This window comes from Ambystoma mexicanum, chromosome 2q, assembly GCF_040938575.1.
Source record: "Ambystoma mexicanum isolate Mex_15411 chromosome 2q, UKY_AmexF1_1, whole genome shotgun sequence".
NCBI lineage: Eukaryota > Metazoa > Chordata > Amphibia > Caudata > Ambystomatidae > Ambystoma > Ambystoma mexicanum.
In genome coordinates this window covers 531580413-531604887 of record NC_090924.1, presented here as the reverse complement: position 1 = coordinate 531604887, position 24475 = coordinate 531580413, and the positions used below count along the sequence as shown (strand labels likewise).

The following is a 24475-nucleotide window of genomic DNA, read 5'->3' as shown; positions in this document are numbered from 1 at the left end:
TCAGGGTGGCTGAAATGGAAATGGGACTGTGCAGGAGTTGGGATTGGTCAATACAATTTCCTGGGTGTTGTTTGTTTGCTTGTTGTTTATTGAATTTGTATGGCACGCCAAACCCAAAGGTAACTTGGCGCTACAAAGAGCAGGAAAACATAATTACTTAAAAGCTTAGTTACAAGGCAAGATATACATGTGATGCATTACGTTAAGATCGATCAGTTAAAGAAAATACATATATACAGCAATGAGAACAGTTAGGAATATACATATATACAGTCCGATTGATAGGTGTTGATTAATCCAAAGGTTCATCTTGGGGGTCATTGGATTGTAGCCAAGTGTGGATATTCCTTCTAAAGCTGTAGTAAGATTGGTCTGTTCTGATGTCAAGTGGGAGAGCATTCCAGTATTGGGCTGCCTTAACTGGGAAGCTGCTGCTGCGTGTTTTTTTTTTAAGTCTACATTTTGGTACCTGTAGGCAGTAGGAATTGGCAGTTCTGGTGGGTAGAGTCAAAGTTTTTCTCACTATTCTTGCTGCCAGATAGGGGGGTGCAGCATTATTAAGACATTTAAAGGTGAGTGATGCTGTCTTTAGTGAGATTCTGTCACAGATTTTGAGCCATTTGTGTTCTCTTCTTTTGATAGCGATGTGTTCTTTAGAAGGTAAGTTGAGGGCCGTTCTAAGGGCATTGTTTTGCAATATTTGAATCTTGTCAATGTTGTATTTGTTTGCTCCCAAATACAAAGCATTGCAATAGTCAAGTTTGGATAGTATTAGGGCATTGGCAATGATGATGCAGCTGGCTTGGGTGAGAAAAGCTCTACTTGCCCTGATAAGCTTGCACATATAAGCCGTAGAGGATGCTAGGGAGTTAACTTGTTGTACGGTTATCCAAGAATGATTGGATCCAGGCTATGGCCTCGTTTGAAAAGTGGGCAGCCAATGCCAGGTGTTCACACAGGACTGTGTGATCCACCAGATCAAAGGCCGCCGACAGATCAAGGAGAAATAACATGGTGGTGTTTCATTTGTCATTAAGTTCGTCAATCTGTACTTTGAGATCAATTAAGGCTGTCTCTGTGCAGAGCTGTTGTCTGAAACCTGATTGCCGGGTGCCTAGGAGTTGATTGGTTTCAAGATAGTGCTGTATTTGTAGGTATGCTACTCTGTCTATTATTTTGAGAAGGAATGGTACCATGGAGATGAGCCTGTAGTTAGTGGGAATAGCGGAGTCTAGCGTTTGCTTCTTGAGCAGAGGTAAGACCCAAGACTCTTTTAGGTTGCTTGGGATAGTATTAGAGGAGAAGGATGCATCGATCAGTTTTGTTATGAAGGGGGCTAAGTCCCTTGCAGCATCCTTAATTAGCTCTGCTGGACAGCTGTCACCCTTGCAGTTGGACGGTTTGAAGGATGCAGTGATCCTCTCAGTTTCTAAAATGGAGATTTTGGCAAATTTGAATGGTTCAGGGCCTGGTATGTTCGTTATTGTGGGGATGGTGGTAGGTGGTATGTCATTGGAAGTTAGAGTGTCTTTTTTTAGGGAGATTTTGGTTTGGAGTGTTTTAATTTTGTTTGTTAGAGCATTTTGTATGCTAGTGCACCATTGTTTTTCTTTGGCAATATTGTCAGGTGGGGGCATGGGGGTTTCCAGCTCCCTTAGGATAGCGAATAATTCCCTGGTGTTGGAGCTTGCATTACAAATTCTTTCATTAAAGAGATTTTTTTTGTGAGGAGGATTTATTTTTTTATAGTTGTTGGCAAAGAGTCTGAGTTTCAGTTTATTTTCTTCAGATGGGGTATGACGCCATTTAGATTCTAGTTTCCTTTTTTGCATTCTTAATTCTTTTAGGTGAGGGGTGAACCAAGCATTTAGGTGTGCTTGTTGTTTACTTTTTTAAGTTTTAAAGGAGCAATAGTATCCAGTGCTTTTTTCATGGCATTGTTGTAGCTTTCTACCAGGATCTAAGGATGCCAATGATTGGGGAGTGCATTGATGGTGGGTAATAGTAGGGCAGATGTTTATCTGGAGTTATATTTTTTTTGGCTCTGGTGGGTAGGGGTGGTGCCATAACTTACTCTTTGGTATTTAGCTTATAAAGAATTAATGTAAAGTCGATGAGGTAGTGGTCTGTCCAGTGTTGAGGGGTGATTTTGGTAATAGTGGTATCACAGTTCAAGGTAGCGATCCAGCCTAAGGTCCTTCCTTTGATGTGAGTTGGGGTGATCACTTTTTGGTTTAGGTCATGTTCAACTAGCATCGTGGCTATGGATTGGGCTGGTTTGTCGTCAGGGTCATTAAATCCTAAATTCAGGTTGCCTAGTAAAAGGATTTGTGAGGAATCTTTTGTGTTGGCTATGAGGCTGGATAGATCTTCCTTGAATGTTCCAATGGGGCCAGAAGGTCTATATATTAGGTAGATGGTTAAGGTATGGCAGTTAGAGATTTTGGCTAGGAGCAGTTCGCATGATTTGAGAGGAGGTTGTGTGATTAATATTAGAACAAGGTTGGTTTTTGCTATAATGGCTAGACTACCTCCTTTGCTGTTAGGTCTGTCCATTCTGATTAATTGATAATTTTCAGTAATAGCTAGAGAGAGTGCTGGGCCTGGGTGTGTAGCAACAGATTGTGCCAGAACGTCTGTTTGCAAACAGGAGTGGAGATGTGTAACGCTCACCTGACTTCCACGGAGGCGCTGGCCTGGTTCGCGCTGCTGTGACCTCTTCTAAGGTGATGCGCAGGGTTCAGAAGACGGACTGAACCGGGCCCCCAAATCTGGCTTGTCTGGCTCGCAGAAGTATCCTTCTGTAGGCGAAAATAGGGGATTAACTGTCTGCGGGGTAATGCAATCGGCCTCCCACTTTCCCCTCTCACCCTCCTCGAAAGACATTATTATTGTTCATTGTGGAGGTAATAGTTTAGGACATGTTAGCGGCATCAAACTGCAGTTTGCGATGAAGGAGACATTTCAGCAACTCATGGAAAGGTTTCTTCCAAAGTCGCACATCATTTTTTCTCGCATTGGCCAGAGACCGATGTGGCTGCGTTCTTCCTCATATGGGCCACAAATAGAGAAAGCGCAGCGCAAGGTGAACAAGGCTGTGTGCGCTTTTTTTGCGAGTCGTTGGCATCTTCTCCTTCCACAATGAAAACATTACGTTTCGTAGAAGCAACATTTTTCATTCAGATAGAGTTCATCTGACTGATGCTTGCAATGAGCTGTTTCCGCATAACATCCAAAATGCAGTGCAGCGCTTCCTGCAAGTTTAGCAAGCAGTTTCCCTGTGGGTGTTCACCACCTCGAACATTGCAAACACAAACAGCACAAAAAGGCTCTTTTCAGAGCCACCACTTTGTTTTGTGAATGCATACAATGTTTTTGACGGTGTCCCGCCGCCCACTGTTGACAACCCTGTACGCGGTGCTTATAGGCTGCGCCACTGCCTTTCATTCAAATTCTATTTTTGAACAGTGCAAGGTGGCTCTGAAAAGAGCCTTTTTGTCCCCCCGCCCCCACCCCTTCTGGTTGTGTAGCATTTTTCCTGTTGTTATAAGACACACCAGAGAAGGACAGGAATTGAAAGGAGGTTTGGCAGAGGGTACCAACCATAGGGATAGGAAATTGCACGTGCAGAGCAGAAGATGTGGGGTGGACTTCACTTGGGTAGGGGGCACTCTTTGTCATGCTCCCGGACCGAAGCCTCAAAAGCACTTCAAAATTGTTCCCCTCTGCACAGTATCATGTTGCAGTACATGCACAATACAGTGACCTTTGAAAGGTATGGGTCTGTTGCTGTGCGTATGGCCTGTAAGGCTGGTCGCGGGACGCGCTGGCCCACTGGAGTGTCCCTTATGGTGGCAGGAGCAGATGCGGTGGATGTTGTAGAGGAAAACAACCTACTGCCTTCTTGGAAGGGGACAAACCTCCGAACAGCTGCCTTGTGGTTCGATTTCAGGTGCAGCCGCATGGAGGTGGTGCCGTAGCTATACAAGCCAGGTTTTCCGTGACTGATGTTGAACTCAGTGCATTGTACCTGGTTTGCATGAGATTTTGGCACATCCCCAACAGTCGTAAATAGTTTCCACACCCATGGCGGCTCCAGGCAATGGGGATTCCCTCTACTTTATCCTTGTTTCCTTTTTGATGTCCCTCAACATTATGACGCCTGTTCCCTTGCTCAGGACCTTCAAAGGAGGTTTTGCTGGTGTGGGTGTGGATGCTCCCGAGTCAGAGGTAGTACCAGAAGCCCTGTGGCCATTACTCAGAGAGGTACTTTCTAGGCACAGAATTGGTCAGAAAGCAATTTCTGCATGAACCAATGTGCACCGCTGCTCTTCTCTGGAAAGCCAAACACGGATTGCAGCGTAGTTGTGAAGTGTGCCCTTTTATAGGACTGTTGTGGAGCATGTACAACCGGAAAGTGGCCCTACATCTTTCCCTACAATGACTACATGCAGAAGGAAGAGTGTAGGACCTCTGTAAGGGTGCACTCTCACTGTAACACTCCAAAATTGCAGAAAATAGCTCTTTATCGATGTGCACGGATCTGGATTGTGTCCTCCAAATATGGGCCCATGCGCAGCGTTGTTCCATTTCCATGGTGACGTTCTCCATTTGGGCGCCTTTCTGCGGGATGCATATTGGCCACAATACTTTGTGGCCACGTGCATAGATCTCCTACGGAAACCCTTGGAACACTGGACTACTTAAATATATGGCACACGTGCACTCAACACATCTGCATAAGCTTGGTGTGTGCACGATACAGTAGGTGGAATGTTTATGTGCCAAGGTACTCGCAGGACGTGGATGAGCGCTTCCACCTACAAACACTACATCAGACGTTTCTTTGCTCATCTTGGCCAGGGGCGGTGTTACCAGGCGTCACAGGACGACATACGCATATGCGAAGTTGTGGGACAGACAAACGTTTGGCCCTACAACTACTTACAGGCGGTTCTGTGCATGCAAACATGCAGCCTTTAGTGGCATCCTACAGGTGCTTCCATTGTGATTGCGCATAGGGCAGCCAGGTGCGACGGTCGTACCACTCCTCCATTTCCCTCGCGTGCAGTTATCCCCACCAGTGCTGCGCCCTTCACAGTTACAATGGGCTTCTTAAAACAAAGGAAAAGGCATGTATAGATTCAGTAACAATTTACATATCAACCTTTATTAGCACACATTCATAGCCACTTATTTATTTATATAGCGCACATAGCCCGAAGGCATCTGGGCGCGTTGCTTACATTACATATAGGCACATTACTCACATTACTATTTACTTAACATTCACTTACTATTCGGTAAGGGAAGGGGGACCAGAAAAAGATACATATACTAGGGATTTCAGCATTTCTACAAGTTGGTGGTGAGGGGAAGAAGGGATTGAGGTCTCATCAAAGCGTCTCTTATGATACGCAATTTGTGGGGGGGGGGGCAGTGGTATCTTATTTTCTGCATATACGTTCTTCTACAACATTTTTCAAGGCAGCAAAATTGTTCAACAATTCATCAATTTTATCATCCAGGCGGTCTACTTTTATATTCACAGAGTTTCTTTCAGTTTCTGTGGCCATATGTTGCTGTAAAAAAGGTGCTGCTTCTGGTGTACTCCTTTGTATTCACATATGCTTTGTTAAAGAAAAACAAATGTGTTTAGTATACATGTACAATATATTGTAATTGTGTTACTTTTTACGCTGCGTTTCCTACCTATGTGGTTACTATGCTCACTCATTTCGTCATGCAGGAAATTCTCCTCCAGCCATTCTAGGGTGCTTGCCCTTGCAGTAACTCTTTCCCTTTTCACACTGCGGCGGGTACCAATGGGGTTATCGTCCTCACTCATTTCTTCATGCAGAAAATTCTCTTGCAGCCATTCTAGGGTGCTTGCCATTGCTGCACACAAACAGAAAACATCATGCTTTACTACTATTGTACACTACCGGACCTGTGCAATTATAACAAACTATAGTGTACTTACCACGTTGCAATGACGTTCTGGTCTCATAAGTTGGCGTCCCTAACTCTACCTCTTGGTCCTTTGTTGCAATGTGAATCAGGTGTGCGGTAAGATTAATGAATGCAAACATTAATTCTCTTGTTGGTGCATTCCATTATGCTGCATACCCTATGCCTTTACGCTGTTTGTTTAGAAAGTACAGACTGTGTGCAGCTACTGCATTTCCCCTTCCTATTTACGGACTTGCTGCTGTCTGTATATGTCTCTTGTGTTTGCTGCATGTTACCACTTTGTATGACCACCCCTCCCTTTCTCAGCAGCTTGGACTACACCCGATGTACGCGAACAGACGCACTGTTCGCAGCCATTGTGCCTATTAGTATAGAGCCACCGGCTTCAGTATGGTGTACAGTACATCTAAACAAAATAAGAGTATCCTGTTAAAAACCTATGGAATTCAGTGAAAAAAACATTTGGAAAGGGACGTTATGGTTAAGCTCTGCTACTAAAAACCTATCCCCTTTACTGAAAGAAATATGCTAAAGGAACGTTATGGTTAAAATGCCCTACTAAAAACCTATGAAAATCACTAAAAAAAAGATTGTTAAAGGGATGTTATGGTTCAGTTGCTACTAAAAACCTATCACCTTTACTAAAAAAACTATGCTAAAGGAAAATTCTGGTTACAGTGCCCTACTAAAAACCTATGAAATTCAATGACAAAAACATTGTTAAAGGGACACTATGGTCCAGTTCTCCTAAGAAAAACCTACCAAATTCAGTGCAACAAGTACATGAAAGGAATATTATACTTACTTTGCACTAATACCACCCTTTCCATATTATGGTTACAGGTAAAACCGAAAACCCCCAGAAATTCACCAGTTATGGTAAGCTAAGCAACCATAACTCGCGCCACCACTGTGCACTGCTAAGACTAACACTCATGACATCACACATCATTGATGACATCACTGATGACATCACATGTGTGCGTCCCTCTTTTTTTGTTCACTGACATATCTAGGCCGGGTGGTTTTGCTCACGGGCAGTCAGGAACTGAAAATGCAAAAGGTACTATATTTGTAGACCTTACCGTTCTCATATGTTCTTAGAATACTTGCGTTCGGGTTCAGTCATATCATATGATACATATACATAGGGGAAGAAGGAAGGCCGAAACACAACAATCATTTCTGTGCATGAAGATAATCCTTTAGATTATGAACACGTTTTGTTAATACTGCTGTTTTTTTGCCTTACTTTATTTTCCCTGTATATATGCTCATATTTGAATGCATTGTGCGCTCTTTAGGTTTTGTGTGTTGAAGTACAATTATGTAGTAAGTGAGGCATTATTACGTACTTACTGTATATTGAACTAAGAACATTTGTAAAGTGTTTAACGGGGTACCATTCAGTGGGTACCTAGGAAATTGTAGATTACGTTAACAATTTTGTTAAGCAAAAATGTTATAGTAGAAGAAGTGAGGGATATGAGAAGCGGATAGACCAAAAACGTATCGTAGTTACTGTTTGTTGTCAGGCTTGTTAGGGGATTTTGAGTCTGTTGTCGGTAGTCCTTGCAGCAAGAACATCCCTGAATACATTATAACCTTAGGTTTTTAGAACAGAGAACCATTAGTTCAGTGGTATGTGCAGTGGATTATAAGTCCCCCTCCCTTTTGGTTCGTCCTATTTGGTTAATATGAAAACTATGGGCCTCATTACGAGTCCGGCGGTACCCTGGCGGTTTTTCCGGCTCGATTACTGCCGGAGTCGTATTACCATTCTGCCTTCGTGATTCCCGGAATTACCGGGGCATTACAACCCCAGTGACCCGGGAATTCCGGAGGCGGAATTCGGTAAATCCCTATTCCCATTGAGTCCTACAGGACTCAATGGGAATGGGGACCATGGAAACACCGGCACCATCTGTTGATGGTGCCGGTGTTTCCACGTCCGCCTGCAGGCGGGTGCTGTTAAACCAGCCAGGTCAGACCTGGCTGGAATGACACCTCCGCCTGCAGGACTCGAGATCACCTGGTATGGAAACAATGGTGGCGGCGGGTTTACCGCCACCGTTATTTCCATACCTAATGAGGCCCTATGTGTTCTTTGTCATGGGGATAGACGGGTGGAGGTTCGGCCGAAAGGCAGCCACTGGGTTGTGAATCATTGATTGAAAGAGAGAATGGTTGTTGATAGAGGTTGGTAGAGAAGAGGTATGTACATTAGACCTGGTAGGTTGTCTGAAAGGAGTTAGTGAAATGTAAGGTTGCAAGATTTTTAGAAAAGTACAGGTTAGTTGAGGAGTAAGAGGGGAGGGATATTGTCACTTCCTGGCTCTTAGTTGTGCATTTTTTCACGTGATTCAGAAGTGGCTCAATGTCATAATAATAATAATATTATTAAAAAATATTATTAAAAAAATCATGCATGCAGGGCCACAAATTGGCGGGGAATGTCATGAATGAGGTAGTCTGAATTCTAAAAGTATTTGGATTTGAGGTCAGAGGGAACGTTTATTTAGGTATTAGTCCAGATAGCGCCAATCCAAAATAGATAGTCAGGAGCTCGGCGAGGATGCCCTCATTAATGGGAGGTCTCACAATATGACATCTTTGCACAATAGGCTGTATCCCTTGTTCTTTTATGCAGAGTGCTGCAGAGTTGGGGAAGATATCTGAGGCATATCTCAGGGTAGGTGCAGTTTACAATTATATATTTCAAGTTGGTTTGTTGAAGAGCCCAGTCTTGTTACCAGCTGTCACCTGAAAGTTAGGTGGTTCACTTGCAGGTGGAGATGTTTAGGTAGGGTGTGTCAGAGTTTAGTGGCCAGAAATGAGAATGAGATTCCTCCTTTTAACTTCTTAATGAAGTCCGGGACAAACACGAGTGCAGCATTGCTGGACCAAAATGTTCAAGAAAGAGTTTAGTCCTGGAACATCCTTCAGAAGGAGAGGGGGCCAATGCCACAGTAGGAGCGATGTGCGATGAACAAGGGTTTTTAAATCTATAAATCGTCTTATTCACAAGAGAATATGTAGTGCTGGTGAGATATGTTCTAATCTCTTCATTTTGAGTAGTCTCTCCACTGCATTTTGGATTCTTTGTTGTTTCCTCATCAGGTAGTCCCAGAGTCCGAGATGGAAGCTGTTAGCATGGACTAGTCTGCATAGTCAAATCAAAGTCATTGTTCTGTGGGGCAATGTTAAGTAAGGTAAAATGCAGTGTACAGTACAGAGTTGGAAAAAGCAACTCCTGACAATGACCCATGGTTCAAGTGTGAGGGCGCCCTGCACATTGTGGTTTTGTCATGATCTCTGCTTCCAAAAGGTCAGGGTTTTCCCAACTCCCTTGGAAGCAGATCCATAACCCAGGTTCCGAGTGCCAACCAGTCCCAATTGGGACCTTTTGGACCCAGTCCTATCGCCAGTGGCACCAGGCTCATAAATATGCCCAGTCCCAGCGCTGGAAGCGCCGGGCTCATAATGCTTGGGTGGACTTACCTGCAGCAGACCATGCTGCTTACTTGCCTGCCAGTTGAGCCTCTGATCCTCTTCTGTTTGGAACTACTTTTCCTGTTGGGTGGGGCAGGAGCCACTCCCTAGGTTCAGAACACTGGAACTCTTCTGGAAAGCAGGAACTCTTTTCTTACCTAGGCGTGGCTGTGGAAGGAGACACCTAAGCACTACAGGAGGCTATTTAAACCACACCCGATGGATGAATCTTGCTTTGTGTTATTCTGCATCCTCTGCAGCAGAACGCTCATCGAGTCTTCTGCATCTGATCCTGGGCCTAAGGAAAAAGGCTTACCATCCTGAATCCAGTCTTCAGCAACACCTATAAAGACAAGAAAGAACAGGTTAGCATTACGGTCTTCAGTGACAGCTCTTCACTTACCTGGTCCATCGGCTGTCACCAACGCCTCGCGCTGCATTCCGACATCTGAAAGACAAAGGCTTACCTACTCTTCGTGCGCTCCGGAGGTCTTCACACTGCATTCCGGCATCTGAAAGGCAAAAGCTTACCAACTCTTCGCACGCTCCGGAGGCCTTCGGCGCTGTATCCCGCATCTGAAAGACAAAACAAGGTGCGTTTAAAGACATTGGGGAACTTTAATACTCACGTGCCATTACTCCTTTCCACATCTAACCCAGTGGGTATTCCGGCACCCTGCAGCCGCTCCGAACTTGTACCTGCAAAATAAAAAGACAGTTAGAGCGCATCGTGAAGCAGGCAACAAGCGCTTACTTACGTGCTTCCAGGCGCTTCTATTCATCACATGGGCTCCATCTTCAACTCACTTCAGCCCGTCATCCACCATCGCCGGAACCCTGCAAAACAAGAGACATCATTACTAAAGACTTTAAAGACATTAGAATTACTCGAAGCTTACCGTTCGTGCAGTAAACGACGGACAGCAGTCCTCTGAAGTCAAGAGGCCTGCTCCCCTTATCCAGTGAAGAAACTGGTTACAGCACCCTGCCCCGAGGCAGATGGAGAGCACGGCGTTCACTTACCTAAGACATCTTACCCTTCGAGTCAGACATACAGTGCCCAGAGGTCCAGCCCAAAGAGCCAGCCGTGTGTTACACATCACCTTTGAAGATACGGTATACGCCCAGTCAAGACCGGCGCCTCTACGGGAATCAGGTGAGCGTTACAGGTTTGAAGATTCCTTACCATGGAGGGCAGTACTTGGCACAGACCCATCTCGTCAGGCCAATGAATTGTGGTGGTGTTGGAAGTTCTTGGATTGTAGTTCAGGTTAGGTAGTGTTCAGTTTTGGCCTGTTTGCTGCCATGGACTTGTCCACCTGTATAAGGCATGTTTTAATATCTGGAGCGTTTCATGACCAATTGTTCTCATGTTTGTAGATTATTTGTGGTCACCCACGTAACTAGCAGGTGATGCCAGATCCGTTGCTGAGGTCTTGTAGGGGTGTCTTAAAGATGTTGAATAGAAGGGGCGAGTTAGGAGTTCCCTGTTGCACTCAGTAGGTTAGTGGGAGAGGCTGGTATTTGTAGAGGCCAATGGTGGTGGGTTTGGTTCCGCCTGTTAGAAAGGGGGTGATCCAACATAGATCTGTGCCTTTAATTTGTCTAGTATTTTTTAAGAGGCTCCCTTAACTGATGGTGTTGAAAGAAGTAGGGATATCCAGTAGGTTGAAAACGCTCTCCGAGATTTCATCTGCATTGTTTTAAGTGGCCAAGATCGAACAGAGAGCAGATTGCCTTTACTGAATGAGGCCATGGGATTGGTGTGCTGGGGAGTCATCAGGTGTTTCCCCTTGGTTTGCCAAGTCCTCCCCACCCGACCAACCAAGCTTTGAATAGGCTTATCCGCCATCTTTGATCCTTTCCTTTCGTTCATGAGCACTGATTTGCATTAGCGGGACCTTACAGGAAGTAATGGCGGGCCGCTGCTGGTGCTACGGTCTGTCTGAGTCTAACCTCTCTTCTATTCAAGTAACTGTTTTTTCTTCCTGTTGGAATTTTTTTTGCAGCGTTACCAAAAAGCGAGCCACAGGAAATATCGTTGCCATGTTTCAGGTGATTTTTAAAGGGCTAGTAAGCAAAGTAGCGGAATCGCACCAAACGATTGAGAAAAAAAGACTGGATAGATGGTTTGCCCGCATTCGGTATAGCTAGAAAAGACTGAACCCGTAAATACCAAATTAGGTGAGCAGGGATTGGAGGGGTTGTCCCCCGCTCCCCTAGTTCGGTATTTTCAGGTTCAGGGGTTGGGGGACAAATAAAAAATGACAAAAAGCTTGAATTGCTAAATGCGGCAAAGTGGGCCTCAGTATTTTGCAATTCAAGCTTTTCGGAATCCGATATGATCACGTGCATCCGAATTAGCACCACTTTGATGATCCTCTGCCTCGGCCCCACAGTGTTGTGGGATGACCGGAGCATTCTCTCCATATCATCCCTGGACCCACATCCTGCACTGGTTGGTGTGGCCTTGTTACCTGTGCCCCAGGCCCCCAGTGTTGTGTGGGGGGAGGGAGGGAAGAGACTTTGCCCTCCATATCATCCATAGACCCACATTCTGTAGCAGCTGTCACTACAACACACAGCTTAAGGACCAGGCAGGAACCTTCATCACATACCCCACCAGAGTCCTAACGAACTTAAGAACTGTAGTCCTTGGTGGTTCCTGCTCTCCACTTGGTTGAAGGCTGCCTCCCAGGAAGTTCAAACAGCCACTCATAGTCTTTTGGGGTTTCTACCATTGCAGATACTTTTCTTGGCTTTGTGTCTTTCTTGAATGCCGCAGGGGTCGTCAGGCGTAGGTCTTCCAAGACTTGGCACCACCATCTTAGGAATAGCCTTCTAGCCCAAGTTCTGAAGGTCTTCATTCCCTGTTTTCCTGGACCCAAAACATCTCTTTCATCACAGTACTCCCTCTCCCCTCTTCCAGTTATTTGCTCTCTTCCTCCTCCCCTCTGGCTCCCCTTCTCCCCACTCATTCATTATCTTTTTTTCTTTGATACATTGTTCACTTTGTATTCTCCCTAAGGCTCCTCTCTTTTCTCCAACACCAGGCAGTGATCTTTCACCTCCTCCCCTTTCATCTCCCTTCCCCACTCTGACTCCCCCTTCCAGCTCATTCCTTGCTCTCTCCTTTCTCTTGTTTCTGATGATTATGTTCCTCTTCCTCCCCTTTAATAATGTTTCTCCTCCATCTTCTTCTCTTTTTATGTGTTTTACCTCCTCCTCTCCGCAATGTATCGCTTTATGTTCCTCTTTGTCTGGTCTTTACTCACTTTCTTCCACCACTACTTCCAATCACCCTTCCTCTACTCCTTTTGCTGTCCCTTCCTCTGCTCATTCTTCTGTCCTTTACCCTCTTGCTTCTTCTCCCTCTTGCTCCACCAGACATCTCTTTCTACATGATTTCACCTTGCACTCTGCTCCCTCTGGAACAATCTCGTAACTCGTGTTACTCCCTGATGATCACCTCTCACTTAATACTCTGGCACGGCTGGGGCCGGGCTCTGCATAAGCTGTGTACTGGTCAAAAGTGGGCTTGGTGAATTGGGCTCAATATAGGTAAACTATGATTAGCCAGGAGATCTTACTTGTGCAGTGGACTACTCTGACGGTCAGCATACCCAGGATAGGAAACTGCTATCCGGTATCTTGGAATCTAGCGGCACATAGCTCTCTGCCCCATGACTCCACAATGGCACCACTCGCGTTTGTAGCTGACGTTTTTTCTACGTTATGAGTCTGATGTCTGCAAAACAACCACAAGGCCCTGCACTGTGAGGCAATGGGGCTTGCAATAGTTTCCACTAGAAGTGCTCAGAAACGTGTTTCTCTCTGACAGATGAGAAGTATTATGGTAAAACCCAAGATTGAGGGGTTTGGCGTTCTGCGAGTGGCTCATTCTACACACTTCCAGGATCTCCTTTTATGACCTATATATTAGGCTTCTTGGGCGGTATCTTATGGGGAAGCCAACATTCTGGAATGCCAGCATTAAAAGGCTGACTTTACAACAGTAGATTTCCTTGGTTTAGGTCCCACCTTTATATCTCCATGTGTAAACCCTAGTTGAACCTTCCCCGATATTAAAATATATTCAGCCCCTTCCTTTATGGCCTTTCCAAAGATGAAAGACAGCTGGTAACCCTGACATTCATTCTCAGGAGAGCTTATGGTTCAGTCTGGCTTGTGTGTAGTACATTTCTAGTTTTCAGAGAAGCCTTGACTTCCTGGATCTGTGAAGGTCATTGATGCAGCTCCCCTCGCTGTTATGTCTATGATGGGGATCAAATGGGCAACCAGACTACCTACGTCTCTTACCCAAGAATGGTATGTGTACAAAGGATGGCCAAAATAACTAACAAAATGGGTGCTCTCCAAACAAAGTAGTAGTCAGGATGGATATTTTAACCATGGTCTTGGTAGATCCTCAGGAACTTAACCAAAAGAAAAATGTTCCTCAGGGAAGGAAAATGTTCAAACAAAACCAGCCTTATGAGTTTGCTGGGAATTCAGCAGTAATTCTGCCAAGCTACCACGGGACTACATGGGGACCTTGATGAAATTACTGTGAGCAGTAATTCTGCTGCAGTAATTCCATAGATTTGTTGGTTTAAAGTGGAGGATTCACCTCTAACATGATGTGGGGGGGTTAGGTGGGGGGCCGGGGTAAATCTTCCACTCCAAGGTCAAACTCAAAAAGTCTGTTACTGTCAAAAACCGTGGTGCCAGAACTCTTGGAAAAAGCTTCTGGATTAGGTGGCTCCTCAGAGACGACCTCTAACATCACCAACTGGGATGAACTTAGCTAGCTCAAAAAAAGATTGATAAGAACTAAGTTTTATGGTTCCATAATGTGGAGTACTTGCGAAAGGGCACGTTACCCCAAGGATTAGTGGTCCGTAATTAGCCTAGGCTCTTCTTGGATAATAAGAACTTTATCGTCCAATGGAGTTACGTGGCCAACAAATGTGGCAGAGATTGGGTCATCTTAATAATCGATACTGCTGCTGAAATGACAGAGAAGATTTTGGTGGATTTAAAAAGATGAGGAAGGAATTCAGAAAGCAGTACCTCTGGATCTTTACAAAAAAGATTGGACATGCTCATGCTTGAAATGACCAGCTTCAAAGAAGATACTTTGAGAGAAAGGGTACGTCGTATCAACAAAGATTTGACAGACTTCTCCCACGAAGACTATTTCCCCCAAATGGAACAAGATGGTGGAGTAACTAGTGGTGGCAAGAAAAGGGTGAGTTTCAAAAACACCTAATTTAGTTCCAGTGACGGCAGTACAAATGGAGACCTAGGGTTTAACCGTGGCTGCCCCAATCGTCGTTAAAGAGGGAGACGCAATAACTACCAAGGGAGAAACAATATGAATCTTGGAAATCAATCCAACAGGGGTATTCAAACACAATCTTTTTTAGGGACGAGCCCACAGGACTGGGATTTCGAACCCCGGGTGACTCGAAGTATGCAAGCTTTGTGGTGAACCTCTCCTCGTATTTACCAACAGCAGATGAAGCTAAAGTTTTAGAAAGAGGAATGGGATTTGTACCTACAAATACCCATGACCCTTTCACCTTTCACAAGGAATTTTTTCAATTCATGCGAAAGATTCATCTGTTTCAACATTTTCAAGAGGTGAATTTTGAGCCAGAGACATCAGACACTGGCCTACATAATAAATCATCTTTCTGTGTACCATCACAGTTACAAAGCACAGACACCAAAGTCTACCAAAATAGTGGTCTACATGATTTAGATGCATTGGAGAGAAAAGCAAAACATAAAAACATCTTTACCAACATGAGCAAGGGGGAAAAACAAGCGATGAAGAATCTGCTTGCCAATGATAAATTGTAATCCGCAAGGCGGATAAGGGCGGTGTCATTGTCTTACAAAATAGTGACGCATATGTGAGGGAATGCAACAAACAACTCCTGGATCTAAATTGTTATTCACAACTTGAAGTTGATCCAACCAAGAGACTTCAAGATATTAGAAGTATAAAAGTTGAGAAAGCGAGACAGAGAGGTTGGATCTCAAACGGTCCTCACTAAGGCGAAATCTAGGGTGCCTCAATTCTACACCTTGACAAAGATACACAAATCAATGCAGGACCCACCAAGTAGACCAATAGTGTCAGAGGTAAGTTCAGTACTTGAACCTCTAGCGAGGTTTGCAGATGCGTTTCTACAACCAATGGTGAGGCAAATGGCGTGTTATATACGGGACACCACACAGATAATAAAGGAAGTTGAAGGGGCACCTTTTGACTCGAGTACTGACATTTTTTTGGGTCTAGATGTTGTGGCCCTATATACTAGCATTCCCCAGAGGGCATTACTGGAAATGTTAGAAGGAAAATTACTTCAGGACCACACAGTAGGGGCGACTCCCTTCTCATTCATTCTGTGGTGTGCAGATATGAGCCTATTAGAGAGCTATTTCCATTTCAATGGAGAATTTTATAAACAGACCCATGGGACTGCTATGGGTGCCACATTGGCACCTAGTATAGCAAACCTATATATGGAGGCTTTCGAACACAACAGAGTAAGGCACACTGATAATCCATATGCTCAGCACATACGAGTTTGGAAACGTTATATTGATGACATTTTTGTCATTTGGCATGGAACATCTATGGAACTAGAAGAATTCTACCTATGGATAAACAACCAAGACAGATTCTTGAAGTTCACTTCTAACTCAAGTACGGAGGCTTTGAATTTCCAGAACATCACAATTTCAGCAGATGTGGGCTCGAAAACCATCTTTGTTAAACCTTATAACAAGCCCACAGACAAAAATGCTTCACTATAGTAGTTTCCACCTGAAACACGTGAGAGCCAACTTGCCACTGGGGCAATTTCTACGGCTAGAGAGAAACCGCACTAAAAAAATCTGATTTCTTGAGTGAAGCCAGTAAAATGGAACAACGTTTAAACCAAAGAGGTTACCCACATGAGATCACTGGCAAGGCCATGAAAAGAGCGAAAAACAAACACAGGGAGGTGCTATTAGAATATAGAGACCGCCAACACAAGACAGAGAAAGAACACAAACTAGTGTTTGTCAACACATTTAGCCACAATTCTGATGCAATTAAAAACATCATCTTGAAGAACTGGAAAAAAGAAGGGTGATCAGCCTGTACCGCATCACATTGTAGCTTTTAGGCAGAGCAAGAATGATGTCTGTCACAACATTGGGGGTTGCCAGAAGTAGTGGGACACTACCCCTGCGGACAATGTATCTACTGTCGACTCACTTTTTAGAAGCACTGAGATTGATTTAGGATTACGTCTCCCATGGATACAAAAACATACCAACTGCAACTCAGCCATGGTTGTGTATGTAATATGGTGCCCATGTAATAAGATCTACACAGGAAAAACGGATAGAATAATCAAAGTGAGAATTGGGGAACATAAGAGCTGCTTAAAGAATCGAACATCTAATGCACCCCTTGTAGATCATTGGATCGAGAGAATACACTCCTCCGAAGATTTAAGAAGGTCTATTGTGTATAAAATCAATTCCAGTATGGATACCAATAGAGATGAAACCATTTTGTTGCAGAAGGAACAGCATTTTCTTGACCAAAACTGCCACGAGAGGCCTCAATCAGAAAATTGATTGGCATATTTGGAACGTCCGCAATGTTTGTGAAAACATTCGAGTTGGATGGAATAGTGTTACTCAATGGCGTCTGTACATTTACAACGCACCGAAGTACAACTTGGTAGAATGGGCGACTAATGATGGCGAAATGGCTGGGTATTCACAATATTTAGTGCGCACTTACCTGTTTACAGAACTGTCGAGTAAGTAAACAGCCCTCTCAACGCTGCATCAATGTGAGTAAACAAATCTTGGGCCAAATCTACGTAAGCTCCAATACGGTAGATTCAGGCAGACGAGTGCGCTCGTTGCATTGTAACACAATTACTTGTCCCTAATTAGGGAAGGCAATTAGTGAAATAATGAAGCTTCCTTTCATCATGGCAGCAAGGAACAATTTGGACTCGACCCTGCGTAAAGCATGTTTAAAACCGACCCGGGAAGTCATGTGACTTTTGTACGCCTGTCGACCGTGAGGTAGACGAACAAACAGAGGTCCGGGTCCCAGACTGTACGGGCAAGAGCGCCATGCCGATATTATTGGGAATACTTGATGCACGGTTGAAGAGTGTTTGTTACACTTCTTTTTATTCTTTCGTTAGGATTAGTACCAAATGTTCAGGCGCTGAACAGCAAGAACGCGAACCGCCGCTAAACCAGGTACAAGCGTTCATTTTACTGGGGATGAACATATGAATCATGAAGAAATCTGGCGCTCCACGTCATCGGGAGGTTTTGGAAGAAGCACTTTTGTAGAGATATCGCGAGAGCGCGCGCTCTTGTGAGATCTCGCCGCGGACCTTAGCTCCGCCCCCGCGCGCTTCGCACGCACTACGGGACGAGTGGAGGACGCGACAAGAGGCGCCCGGCTGAGCCCTCCCGTTACGGGGCCCGCTCCTTATTAATCTGGGACACCGACATTAAGGCCACATCCTCCCAGCCACCTTCAGCCCGTTGGCTATTATTATTAAGGCACACATGTTGTGTGCATCCTGCATGAAACTTGTGAGAGAATAAATACGACGTTACAAGACCAGAGGCTCCTGTCCTTATTACAAGTAATTTACTACATAAATTGGCGACGAGGATCACCACCAGAACCCACAGAGGAGCATGCAAGGAGCAACGCCACCGCCACCATTTCTCCAAACTCCAGGTAGGCCTGCCATCCCATGGCCACAATGGCAGCCCCTATTCACGACATATGTGGAGGCCCTAGGTGGGGCAGGGTTCTCAGCGGCAAGGCGCAGGGCCATGCTACTAAATGCCCTGGGAGTGGAAGGACAGAGAATATTCGAGAGTCTCACCCCGATACCGGTGGCTGGCGACAATGACGATGTTTTCAAGGAAGCGGTCAGGAGAATCATAAAAAGGTTTGCCAGTAAAGAGAACACAGTGCTCCACCGGATACGGTTTTACATGCGAAGGCAAGAAATGTCTGAACCAGTTGACGATTACATCACCAAGCTGAGGGAATTAGCAGCGCTGTGTAATTTTGGCAACAATGCGGAGAGTCTCATATGTGATATGTTGGTCGTCCAAACTAACAGTCGGAAAGTCCAAGATAAGTTTATTGTCGAAAAGGAACTGCAGTTGGAGAAAGCGATTGAGATCGCCAGAGCAGTCGAGGAAACGGCGGGAAGACGAAAGGAGCTTACTGGGGCCCAGAGTTCCGCAGAAATACAAGCAGTGGGTTTCCATGCAAAAAAAGAAAGGCCGGCAACCGACACGAGAGAAGGGAGAGGGAACAGGAAAGAACCCCTAAAGTGTCACAGGTGCACCAGCACCAAACACCTGGCGTTTGACAGGGAGTGCCCAGCCAGAGACAAGGAGTGCTCCATTTGTAAACGCATTGGCCATTTCTCTATTGTGTGTCGGTGTTGGAACAAGAAAGTCTCCAGCCTTAATGCAGATCGCAATACGGAGAAAGAATCATCCTCAGAAGGTGAAGGAAGACCCACTGTCATCATGGTTAACAGCACAAGAGCAAGGAGAGAGAAACCTCACTGCATGATCAAGATTGATGGCATGGAAACAAGGGTCATGGCAGATTCAGGGTCGGATCTAACGATCATTCTCCTTCGCACGTATAAGGACATGGTGGGAAAGGAAAAGGTGCAAGTGAATAACGAAGCACAAACCCACGGTGTTTGGAGGGGCGTCAGTTGAACTGTTAGGATACATCAAAGCCAAAGTAGAATTCAAAGGAAGGGAAACCACAACCAGGGTCTATTTCAGTCATGAAGGCCCAGCACTGCTAGGGTGGGACGACCAAGACAAGCTGAAAATCAGACTGGATCCCAGCACCGAAGATCAAGTCCTGTCAGTCAGGGTGACGAGCGGACCTGTTGTCAAAAGCGACTACCCAACACTTTTCTCGGAGGAGCCGGGGCACATCAAGGGTTTTCTGCACAAAATAGTGCTCAAAAGGAATGCGGTCCCTGTAAAGCACCGAGTGAGGCCAGTACCAGCCACGGCAAGGGACATCCTTAGAAGTCAGTTGGAAAAGATGAAAATGGAGGGTGTCATAGAAGAAATCGAAGCATCTGAATGGCTGGGCCCTGTCGTGCTTATAAAGAAACCCCAATCACAGGAACTCAGGGTATGCATAGATCTACGCAGCTTAAACTTGGAAGTCATCACAGATAACTCATTCTGTTAATGAAAGAAGCCAGAATATTTTCAAAACTGGACATGAGGAATGCATACCACCAAATACAGCTACATGAAGAGTCGAAACCCCTCACGGCATTCATCACTCCATTTGGCACATACCAATTCACCAAAATGCCATTCGGGTTGTCATCAGCAGCGTCGGCTTTCCAACGCATGATGGATGTTTTGCTAAAGAAAGTCAAAAACGTGGTGTACTTCCAGGATAACATCCTTGTGTATGCGGAGGATGAACAAACGCATGACGCCACGTTAAGAATTGTCCTAAACAAGCTACAAGAAGCAGGGGTGCGGTTACGGTATGAGAAATGCCTGTTCAGGGTGAAAGAAGTTGAATACTTAGGATACAAGATTTCAGAAAAAGGTATCAGTCCCAAACAGAATCTCATGCAAGCAATCATTAAAGCACCGGAACCAAACAGCAAAGAGGAAGTAAGGTCATTTCTGGGGCTGGCTGAGTACTATGCGAAGTTCATACCGAAGTTTTCCGAGACCACGGCACCCCTTCGAGATTTACTCAAAAAGGGCTAGGAATTTGTATGGCAAGAACCCCAAAAGATGGCGATGGTGAATATAAAACAGCATATCATAGATGCACCATGCCTTCAACCGTTTAATCCGGCGTGGGTAACAGTCGTCACCACCGACGCCAGTGCTTATGGACTGGGAGCAGTGCTAACACAAAAGAAAGGTGACACTGAACACGTTGTGGCCTTTGCATCGAAGGCATTATCGGAGGCGGAACAGAACTACTCCACCATTGAAAAAGAGATGTTGGCCTGCGCATGGGCGGTGGATTGGGGCACCAAATTCAAGTTGGTGACTGATCATAAGCCCCTTATCCATATGCTCAGCCCGGGAGGCACAAAAGTATCCACACCCAGATTGGCACGCATTGCAGCCAAGCTGCAAGAGTACACGTTTGAGATCCAGCATATCTCAGGCTGGAAAAACTCACAAGCTGACTGCATGTCGAGACTGCCGGAGGGTAAGGATAAAGCCACCACGTTCCTTCATGGAGAATGCATAGTTGCATCCATCATGGACTTGAGAGCGCCAGATTACCTGGAACTCAGTGAGAGACACTGGGAAGAGGAAGACGGGAAAGACCCCACCATGGCCATGATTCGCAAATGGACCAAGGAAGGTTGGCCAAGTGAAAAGGCGTTACCCGAGGGCATGAGACCCTACTGGAAGGTGTCGGACGAACTATCTGAAACGGAGGGGATAATTATGAAGTCAGACCAGATTATTCCTCCCACAGGAATGAGAAGAATCATCCTATGTAGAGCCCACGCGGGCCACTTGGGAAACACCATGACCCGTCGCAGAGTGAGAGAGGCCTACTGGTGGCCATCCCTGGACCAGGAAATTCGATCCATGATAGAACGTTGCCATGAATGTCTCAACAGAGACAAGAGACTTAAGGTCCGCCAAGCACCCCTAATAGAAGCTGTGTGGTCAAAGGTTGGCATTGACTTCACAGGGCCTTTGGAAGCAATGGGACCTGAACACCGGTACGGCATAGTACTGGTTGATTACCTATCCAAGTGGGTGGAGGCCGCGTTAGTCCCGAACATAACCACGGCAACCGTTATAGAAGTACTTACAGAAATTTTTCAGAGGGAAGGCCTCCCCAAGGAAGTAGTCACAGACAACGGGGTGCAACTAGTCTCAAAAGACATGGAGGAATTCTTAAAACGGAATCACATAAAACAAAAGAAAGCGGCCCTATATCACCCCCAAGCTAATGGGCTTGTAGAGAGGGCCAACAGGTTCATAAAAGGCGCCATCCAATTGGCAACAGCTTCGGGCATGGACCCGCTCAAAACCACCAAGGAGGCCATAGCGGCCCACAGACTCACACCAAATGGGATCACCCAAATATCCCCGTTCAAAATGTTGAGAGGGAGGAGTGCGGCATCCACGCTGATTCCACCATGGTTGTCGAAAATACGAGAAGATGAAGCGGTGGACATGGCAGAAGTAGTCTGGAGAATCGAAAGCAATAAGACACGCATGAAATCATGGAGTGATCGGAGAAGAAGAACCAAACAAACGTCTGACATAGGAAAAGGAGACCTGGTTAAAATCCAGTTACCGAAGAAAGATCAAGTCACAATTCTCGGTTTAGCCGACCCATTAAAGTGATTCACAAAGGAGCAAATCATGTTCGCACGGAAGACGGGCGAGCGTGGAATCTCGAAAGAGTGGCACTATACCAGAAGACTCGAGGAAGAGTGAAGACCCCGGAGAGATCACGAACGGAAACCGAAAGAGACCACGGAGCAGGAGAAGAAAGAGAACCAGAAGGAGACGACAGAGAGAGGGTGGAAACCAAGGTCGAACCGGAAGCACTGGGTGCAGATCCCGATCAGGAGCAACAGGAGAATTGCACCCGAACTGAGGATCGTCCCAGAAGAGAACACAGAAGACCGGTGAGATACAATGACTATGTTTTACAATGATTTCGCTGTGCATTGAAAAAGGGAGATGTGTAGAGATATCGCGAGAGCGCGCGCTCTCGTGAGATCTCGCCGCGGACCTTAGCTCCGCCCCCGCGCGCTTCGCACGCACTACGGGACGAGCGGAGGATGCGACAAGAGGCGCCCGGCTGAGCCCTCCCGTTACGGGGCCCGCTCCTTATTAATCTGGGACACCGACATTAAGGCCACATCCTCCCAGCCAGTATCTACATATTTTTTTCTCTGCCGAGGGAACACCTAGTGGCAGTTCAACAGGGTCCATTGGGAGTCATTCACCCATGACTTCTGCCATCCACCTCAGAAGCTCATTCCAATATCCCTGAACTTTCGGTTAGTGCCATCACATATGGGTGAGGGATCCCACACCCCCACATCCTGTTGGACATAGCGGGGAGGATCCCAAGAACAATTTAAAGCTTTTTAGTGGGTCTCGATGCCAGCAGTGGAACATTTTAAAATGATGCTCCAATGCCAATGTGAACAGGTTGCTGTGAAACATAATTTGGAATATATGTCCCCATTTTCCTCAGAGATTTCCTCTGCTCCCAACTCACCCCAATACATCTTAAAATATTTCTCGCCTGGATTGTGAAGAGTTTATGAAAAAATGGGCGAGCGCCAGCTGCAATTTGTTTCCCCATTTCTGGTCTGTGAATATCCCCTTGAGGCGAAAATACTCATAATCGTATCTCTGCCCAGGATGTCGCTGATTGAGTCGTAATCCTGAAAGATCTCATATATAAACAGCTATCCAGGCCTCTCTAATCCTAGATCTAACCATTCCTGTGAACCCCCGAAAACCCTGCCTCCCTAGGTCCACGTAGGGACCCCACACCAAAGCCATGGGAGATGGCCAAAAGGATCGTTTGTCATTAAACCCATTTCTCCTCCACAGGGGCCACAGCACTCCCAGAGTCGGGTGGTGCCTCGGGATAGCCTTGCGTGGGGCCCACAGAAGGTCTCCCACTTAAGCTATCCATATCTTCCAGGTATGTCCAATACGTCCCCAGATCGTCCCTCAGATGCTCTAGGAAAACCCTCAATTGGGCTGCAGTATAAATAGAAGGAAAAGGCGGAACGCCAAACTCTCCAGCCTCCCTGGGAAGCGTGGTTCTCTTCATCCTTGGGCATTTATTTTGCCACACAAATCTATTTACTGCTAAGTGAAGGTTTCTAAAGAAACTGTGTGGCAGCTTTGTCGGTAGGGCAGTAAAGAGATAAGAGCCGAGTGAGCATGTTCATCTTGATTGCTATCATCCGACCGTACAAAGACAGTGGGCTCCACCATTGTAGGTCCAGTTCAATCATATCAAGGAGGAGGGTAAAAATTGAACAATGCATGTTTTGTACCAGGGTCAGCGTTAATCCCTCTAATCTATTCACCAAAAATGTTGCCAGTATTTTGATGTCAGTGTTGAGGAGGGAGATTGGGCGATATGATGAGCACAGGGTCGGGTCTTTACCCTCCGTGAGGATAATTACTATGATGGCACCCATCATCGTCTCTGGTAGGTATGCTCCTTCTAAGACTTAGTTAAAAACTCTAACCAAGTAGGGTGCTAAAGTGGACCGATATAGCTCATAAAACAAACATGAACCCTTAATCCTCTGGTGCTGTGGCCTCCTTCATTGCCTTTATCGTCTGTATAACGTCATCCTTAATGATTTGGCCCTTCAACGAGGAGGCCGTTTTCCCAGATAGTCCCGGTATCGGCAAAGATTCCAAGAACTGAACTATATGCAACCTGTGTCCCTCATTATCCAGATTTATATCAACTCTCGTAATAGTGCTTACATTGTATTCCAATATGTTCCGTATCATAATGGGTAGCACCAAGATCAAATTTGATCGTCCCCACCATTTTGCTCTTCTGGCTCTCCCTAAGCCGCCAGGCCAGGATCTTGTCCTCCTTATCCCCCTTCTTGTTTGCTTGAGAAACAACAGTTTCTTCTCAGTGTCATGTAGTAAGAGGTCTTTAAGCTGGGCTTTATAGCTTTTACGCTTCTTTGCTTTCTCGGGGGTCATAGATGTATGTTGAGGGCCTCCCAATTGGACCACCTCAATTTTGGCTCTCAGTTTCTTTTCCTGTTTCATCCTTTCCCTTTTTTATAGAAGACGATCCAAATCGGCTCCCCTCGAATCACTGCCTTAAAACCATCCCATAGGGTACACAGTACCACCTCCCCATTATCGTTAAAGGCAAAGTACTCTTTAATGT

The 24475-nt window shown here is 45.6% G+C and overlaps 1 protein-coding gene across 4 annotated transcripts in view; it reads right to left on the bottom strand.

The window, feature by feature from the left end:
- Nucleotides 1-24475, bottom strand: part of REXO5 (RNA exonuclease 5) — a 1375618-nt gene that overhangs the window by 167032 nt on the left and 1184111 nt on the right. The window lies entirely within an intron of this gene.